Source organism: Plectropomus leopardus, chromosome 1 (genome assembly GCF_008729295.1).
Source record: "Plectropomus leopardus isolate mb chromosome 1, YSFRI_Pleo_2.0, whole genome shotgun sequence".
Lineage (NCBI taxonomy): Eukaryota > Metazoa > Chordata > Actinopteri > Perciformes > Serranidae > Plectropomus > Plectropomus leopardus.
The window spans coordinates 10,745,201-10,753,831 of record NC_056463.1 but is presented as its reverse complement, the minus strand read 5'-3'; positions in this window follow the sequence as shown (position 1 = coordinate 10,753,831).

Below are 8,631 nucleotides of genomic sequence, written 5' to 3'. Positions count from 1 at the left end.
TCATATACAGTTTTGGGAGAAAATTGTACATATATATTTGTTGTATATATTTGTAAAATGTCTTTGTAGATCCATATGATATTATAGCCTAATTAAGTTATTAAACATAAACATAACATTGTTATATTAAATAAATGTTAAGTGTGATAATGTAAAAAACTGTTTTAGGCAAAATGTAAATGTGTTTGTAGTGAACTCTTTAGATCATAGAGGATGTCAAGTAACTTCCAGGCCAAGCAGTGGACTGTAAAATACCATGGTCAACTGGAAAGACAGACTTCATATACACATGTGAAACTAAAATCTGTCCCACTTTCAGTCTGTCAATCTGTCTGATTGTCTCACCCTCTCACACTCAAATGCACACACTGACACACACAAAACACACACTGTACTCTAAAACCTTACCATACCCTTGATTATAAAGATCAGGAAGAGCCCATCTCCTTTTTACTACACTGTGTTACACAATAATGGAGATTGAATTTCATGCACTCTCTCGGTTCACACAATATGCGCACTGTAACAAGATACTGTGTATGTAACACAGAAACTTTGGAAAGAGATGAGGGTGCTGAAATAAGATGAAGGATAGTAATCAGCTAAAGGGGTTGAAATGTACTGAGAGAAGGACTGCTTCACTGCCACTTTACACAAGATCTCTGTCCATGTATCAGTGCTTAGCTGAGGGTAAAGACAGGATTTACTGCAGGGTGAGCAAGCATTTGGCAATAAGCATTGTTGATCCTACATGAAATTATCAGAAACAATCTTCTGTTAGGCTTTAACTTATTACACAGTACGTATTGCCTCTTAAAATGAATCTAGGGTGAAAATTTGTGTCAGATAGTGTCAGCTGGGATCGGCTGCACCAATTGAGATAATTACTGGAATACTATAGGCTGAATGTGACATAGACAATTCTAATAAATCTGTTGCTAAAATGTGCATCAAAAGACTCAGTAGCTATGGTTTTTGTGTAATATTCTTACTGGGAGGCATTTTACTTGCAACTCTGTCTTTAATTCATACATTGTGTTTGCCTTTATAGGACGACAATGTGATTGTTATAACATTCCTATTGTGAACCATAGCTCATAGCAGTGATACACAACTTTCAACCTGCAGGCCAAATCTGGCCCCTGATTGAGTGCTGGGTGGCCCCCCAACCATTTTCTAATTTACAATAAAAAAATGTTTTTGTAGTTTATGAAACTGTTTTTGTTGGCCTACTTTTAACACAAAGTGCCAGAGTGCATAAAACAGCATCAAAATAGAGCTTGTTTATCAAAAAAGTGCCAGTGAAGGGTCCCCTGTACCCCGCCGACAGAGATCCTAGCAAAGTCCATAATGTCCTAAAATCCTAGAAATGTCCTGGAATCTTAGAAATGTCCTGAAATCCTAAAATGTCCTAAAATCGTAGAAACATCCCAAGATCCTAGAATTGTGTAGGGCTGCTACAATTGGCTCCTGGCCTCCTATCATCTCGTCTCTGCCGTAGTTCTGCTCAGGTGCGTTTCGTTTCCTATCGTGGTGTGTCACTCAGTGAAGTGTACCTGGGAAGGAGTTTTTGAGGAGCTCCTGTGCCAGCAGCAGAGGAGAGAGACTTCTGGTGTGGGGACTGCTGGTCTTGCTACCTCTCAACCTGGGATTTTTATTGTTTGAATAATAAATCCCATGGATTTGACAGTATTAAAGGTGTCTGCTGTGGTTATTTTGGGTCAGTGGGGGAGTATTGTTTGCCCAAGGGTTGCCCTAAGGTAGGGGGTAACAAGCATCACACTGCTGCTACCAATGGAACATTTTCACCGCAGACATTTTCACTTGCAATGCATATCTGACCGTGTTATGTAATCACCCCATATGAAAACAGCTTGGGAAGAAATAAGCAGCATCTGTGAGTGTGTGTGTTTGATCTGATCCTTCTATAAGCCTGAACCTATGCAGCTGTTTGGCGGAGTGTACAGTTGGTCATTAAGAAAAGCAGACAGACTGTTTAGATGAGAAGTGATTGTGGTTTGGAAGATGTATATAATGAGCCATGAATAGACCTAATGACAAAAAAATGCATCGTGCCCTAAACTTCAACAGTTATTACAAAGCAGCCAAAGCAACAGTGTAGTTTTACATTTCCTTCCCCTTTGTGTTAAAAATAGTAAACCATCTCAACCTCATGATGTCAAACTCATTCTGCCAAATAAAACTTCTGGTGCAAACTTTTGTTCAGAGTGGAATTTTTTTTTTTAACGTGAGCGATGTAAAACCATGGCTGGCTCTTGAAATCTTCTCCATGACCTTGAATGTAATAAAAAGTTAACAATTTGAAGAATTAATTTGACCACTAAACCACTGCTTTCCATTATATGGAGTGTATCCCTCTGGCATTTTCTTGATAATCCATCTTAAAACGTTTGTAATGTTATTACTCAAATCATGGTTGCTCATAAGTCTTTTATAATGGCTCTACTTGTTAATAATTTTGGGGTAGACTACTCTCCAAAGGAATTTTCATTTGACCAAAACATATCAAAGTAACCAATTTATTTAAACAAAGAAGCTCCCATTTTTCTAAAGTGTATATACACGCTTAAATGCATAAAAAATTAAAGTAAATGGGCTCATTGTGAAGCATTACATTCTGACAGAGGCATGTTTCAAGAGTTGCAGGATTGGCTGGTGATTAAATGGCACCATCTGGTGTTTAAAAACATTAAGGACATGGCACAGAAGCAATGCCAAAGAATATCCAGTAGGGGTCACAAAGAAACTGATTGATTCATTATCTATTGGTATAAAACAGCAGTTTCCAAACCTCTCCTCTAGTACCACTTGTCCTTCATATTTTAGATCTCTCCGTGCTGCAACACAGCTGAATTAAATCATTCGTCATCAAGTTGCTTCAGGAGTTCAAAACTAGTTGATGATTTGAATCAGCTGTGTCTAGACATCTAAAACATGCAGGACAGGTGCTATTAGAAGAGAGGTTTGGAAAGTGCTGCAGACTTTTGGATAACAACGATGCTGACAGCAGACAAGAAAAAATACATTTCATTATTAATTTGTTTATATTTAGTTTTAAAACTGGACTCCTTTTGTGTCCAAGGGCTCCTAAGAGTTAACATAAAATGACCACAAAGAGATTCAAAAGAACTAAAAAGAGACAGAAAATATTTACAAAAAATGGAGCAAAACACAACCATAAAGGAGAAAACCACCACAAAGTCTGTGTTTCTTGCTCCTGTGTAGGAGAGGTGGTGGAGCCGTTTTGTACATCTGTGCCCTGTGCCTCATTATCGGCTGTGGTTTCTCCCCCCAACACTGTTGCCTGACCTTCAGCAGAGGGAGCTGGAGAACAGCGTGGAAACGACACCAGCTGGGAATGATAACCAATCAGGAGAATTTTCACTGCCAGCTCACAAAAGGCAGGAGGGAGTCCAGCTGAGGGTAATCATCAATCAGGACCTGCTGCATGAAGAGGAGAGCAGGAGCAGTAAGAGAGAGGAACACCATAGAGACAGCAGGTCCCAAGGAGGAAAACAAGGCTCTCAGTGAAGATTAAAGCTTGTCTTACATCTCTCTGTCTCAAGTTTTTTTTTTTTTTACTTCGCTGTTATTTTCCCCAGTCATTAATAAACTCCTTTTTTGAACCACACCTTTCAGCTCCTAACTGTCTGCTCCTCCATATATCACACCATCCATGCACTCAGAATTACCTTTGAGATATAATAAAATGCAATTCACCAAGCTCACCAGAGACAGTGGTCGACCTGCAGAGCTTTGCTGTTATTTTGCAATGTATGTGGTTTAAAATCCATGCATTGTATATTGTTTGTGATTGTTTCATTGATTATGCGCATTGCAGCCTCTGTCAGCTGTCTATGAGTTGTCAGTGAGGTGTCATCTGTCTGTGGCTAAGTTGATTTGATGTATCTTCCACTGTGCAGGGGATTGTGGGTCAAAAATAGCCAAAAAAGCATGCAGGCTTGCAACATCCTGGTATTTTTCAGCACAGTTTGTTACCATCAGTGTTGTACAGTTAAAACAATGTACTGAAAAACTGACATTTGCAATGTGATTATATGTGTAACCATACAACTAAAAAAATCAAAATTGATTTCACATAAAATGGCACAGATAACTGTAGATGCCAGAATGGAAAAATATAGAGCAACAAAGATGCACTCTGACTTTAACCCTTTCAAAACTGGATCAATATCACTTTTCTTGAGCTGTGTTCAGATGCCTTTATAAGTACTTGAAACCTGAAACCATGAGCAAATTGGTTTGCTTTCTTTTGAAATATGAGGAAAAAAGGCAATGAGCAACTTGGCAAGAAGTGTTGCAGGAAATTGGTGGATTTGGAAAATATAACAAAAAACAACGACTGGTTTTTACCGGGTTATTTCCTTGTTTGCTTTCAGTTGTGACGCTCCACTGCGCAGAGATATGTTGGTCAGAATAGCCAAGTAGGACATCCTGGTACTATTGCAATACTGCCATTGTAGTACAATTATTGGGAAATACTAAATCTTTTTCTAACCTACTAAATGGTATGGCAGTATAGATATTTGAACTTACCTATAGTCCCATGGTGGTCCACAGGACGGGGTGGGACTTCATTTCTCAAATTTAACTCCAGTGCTACATCAGATGAGGCTTGCTGCCTCCCTAAAGATTATATCTTCTTTCCCAAGACCTGTGGGTGCAGTTGGATCAGGGAGCGGCTCGAGAAATAGTTGTCATGGCAACGTTGTGACATATGACTAACAGCATTGTTGCTTCTCCTTCCTCTTTCCATCCAACCTTTGTTACTTTTTTAAGAGAAAAAGAGAGGTCAGTCTGCTATTGTCATCTCCTGTTGTTGCTTAGACCCCTCAGTAGATCCTGAGAGTTCACTGTGTAGATAAAAACTTAAAAAATAATGAACTTCTCTGAGAAAAACTGCATCAGTTTAATATTTGATGCCTCTGCGTTCACAAAAAAACAGTTTGCTTCTCCTCTAGCAAATACACCACGAATAATGGACTGATTTGCAGTTCAATCTAAAGAGTGATATCTCCCATTGAGAACATGATGTATAATTAATGCATCAAGCTCCCTCCTCTAGTTCTCTCTTTGTACTCTTACATGAGTTTAATGACCACATTTCCATTTAAAATGCATGATAGTGAGATCATCTAAGACTATGAGTCCAATTGAATAAATTAATAATTCAGAGAGTATAAATACACTTGTTGCTTCCCAGTATTTGTTTGACAGCGAGTTTGATTTCAGAAAGGTTCATCCTATGAGTCCCAAAGTAGCACCTGCCATCTTTGTATTCCCATTAAATTACATTGTACTACAGTTCACAAACATTAAAATGACTTTGTAATAATAGCCCTACTTGTACCATCATTAATTTTCCACTGCCCACACTTTGTTTCTACATGTGTGAGCAAGTAATCACATGGCTTTATTTTCCTCACACAGTGATGCAAAAAGAAAAAAAACACAGTCACTGGGAATTCAGCACCATTCAGGCACTTAAATAATCATGAACCGTACAGACTGCACAGACAACAGGGATAAGGGGAAAAAAAATTTCCACAAGCTACCGCCCAGTACTGATAATTAGAGGAGTACAGTCTGAGCTCGCATAAAGGCTATCATGTAACTGGGTTATTTAACTGGGATTTGTTCATTCATGTTTATCTTTCATTTACCATTCCACAATGATTAACTGACCTGCTTGTTGCAGGTTGCAGATTGATATTTCATCAGGACAAAAGAAAACCTTTGGTTTTCATCACATTATTTAGAAAAAAATAAAGTTAGATGATACGGATTTTATTGCATGTTGAACTGTAGAAAAACTCTTTTATGTTTGCCATCATCAGTGTCACACAAAAACCATTACTGTACTTAAAAACTGACATCCGCAGTGTACTTATTTGTGTAACCCTACAAAAAAAATCAAAATTGATCTGTCATTGCAAAATTGTAGATGCCAAAATGAAAAAAAATAAAGAAAAGCAATCATATATTCTGCTTTAACCCTTTAAAACCTGGATTGACATCAGTTTTCTTGTGCTGCATTCAGATGTCTTCACAAGTATTTAAACCTTCAAACCCTGAGCACATTGGTTTCCTTGCTTGTGATTTGGATTTGGAAAAATTCTTTTTTAAAAAAAAAAAACAAAAAAAAAAACTATATTTATAATTATCATTGTCACATACCTTGAATTATTTTACAGAATTATTATTATTATTATAAATAATAATAATAATAATAATAATAATAATAATAATAATAATAATAAATAATAATAATAATAATAATAATAATAATTATTATTATTATTATTATTATTATTATTATTATTATTATTATTATTATTTTATATTGCTGCTCATTGCCTTCTTCCCATGTTGCTCAGGTTTCAAAGGGTGATACATCATATGGGTCAAAACATAATTTTGAAGGAGTGAACATGGACTTTAAATGACTATGATTATGAAATGAATAAATAAACTAAAACAACATCTCCAAGGAAGTTGATCAAAGCCCTCATTTGATACACTGTAGACAGAGTGTCAGAATATTAAAATGCACTTTCCTACACCACTCACATAGTTTTTACTGTAACTGCTTCAACTTTCCATCCTAAAAATAGAGGGGAATGTTTTGTTTGTGTGACTGATGTCAATATGATTGCAGGGAATACGGGAAAAATCTGTTTGGTGTATAAACAGTTGCATCCTCATTTGGCAGACTTTATGATACTGTTATCCCATCGAGGGAAAATCCCTTATAATTTTTTATAGCTTTTACCGTGTGAACGCATTATTTTTATCCATGGTTGATCATGGGACTGTTAACCATGTTCCTCTCACAGATGCCACTGAAAAGTGATCCTGCACGTAGCGGCACTGGCTCCAGATGTCACATGCAGTGGTTAGTGGTCACAGAGACCTGCTGAATGTTTCCACACAGTGTGAAAGGATCTCTCCAGTCAGTCCTAGTTCATTATGAGTTACACAAGAAAAGTGAGGTAACTAACAACTAGCTCAGTCTTTGATCTAAGGACTTTTCATTGTAGAAGTTCAATAAGGGAGTATTTTACTGCTGTTTTACAAGGTCAATGCAATTAACAACATATAGTGAGCTGATAAAGGGGACAACCAGTAAGACTGAAAGTCCAAACTCCTGAGCCAGCTTTCTATTAGTTAGTGAGCAGTAATTGGTTTATGCCACCATGGACCACCACCATATATAGGTCTACTATATTAAAACACTTACACATTTTAATTTTTTACACACCAAATATAGGTAGTATTGGAGCCAACACAAGGAGCCAAAACCAACATTTTTTCTTAAGCGAAATACAAATCCTCTCTTAAAAAGTATGTGTTAAAAAGCTGTCGAAAATGTAAAAATTCCAATGATAATTCAATAATTTTTACATTTTTTGGTTAGGATAAATTTTGTGATTTAGGCGATTTTGAAAGAAAACATGCCTTTCAGACCCACCAGGGGTTTAAAATAAATACAAAATAAAAACATTCAAGGTTGAGCATAAATTAAAAAAAAAAAATAAAAATGCCAGTGCATATTTCTTGGCATGCCCTGTTTCCCCTTATAATTATCAACAGCAGTCCCTTAAAACTAGATTTTTAACTTAGGGCTCATTTATGGTATGGAGCCTCAAATAGGCCTAATGGTGCAATTGCTGTTTTAAAATCTTTTTTCAGTGTATATTTTGATTTAGATCAAATTTACATTCAGTTAGTCAAATTTGGTAATCAAATTTGAGTCGGTAAAGTCAAAGGTGACTTCAACAGTAACTCTCATTTCTCACCTCACACTTGCTCTGCACATGAACCACATTTTGACATTGTGTAGGCTAATTAACTGACAGGTAATTCAGTTTCACTTTTAAGAAAATATTTTGGTGGTTGGGCTAATCACACCTACGCTAGAAAATGTGTCAGTTTTTCCACCTCTTTTTTCCTTGTGATTGGAAACATGTTTGTTTATAACCATAGGGTTTCGAGGGTTGACTAAACAGAAGAGTTTAAATTGAGCCACTGTGGCTAATTTAGGGCTAAAGCAAGATACTCCAGGGAATATAAATGTAAAATGTATCTGCTTTATCAAAAATACAAATCAGTTTCGTTCATGTGCGATTTCTCTTTAGTATTCTAGAAAGTGACTGCCAACTGTTTTGTTTCAGACTTCGTTTCAGCAGTTCATAATAATAATAATGATTATAATAATAATACAACAGAAAGCCAAATACTCCTACTGAACACAAGTGAGAGGAGACTAGGACAGAGATAGGATAAAATTAAAACCAAGGGACAAATAATGCAGCACAATGCATAATGTCAATATACAACAACGACAACAACAGAAACTATAAGAGCAATCAAACCAGAAATAAAATAAAATAAAATTGATAAAACATAAATTAAAAAGGTAAAATAAAAAATAAATCAAAGAAATAAAAAGACATCACAGAAAAGCCTATGAAAAGTCTATGAAATGTTTGTACATATACTTTAATAATTTGTGATTGTGGTTTGTGATTATCGTATTGGTGAAATTATTTTGAAAGTGTAACCGGAAGCGGTATTATTGTTGTTCCT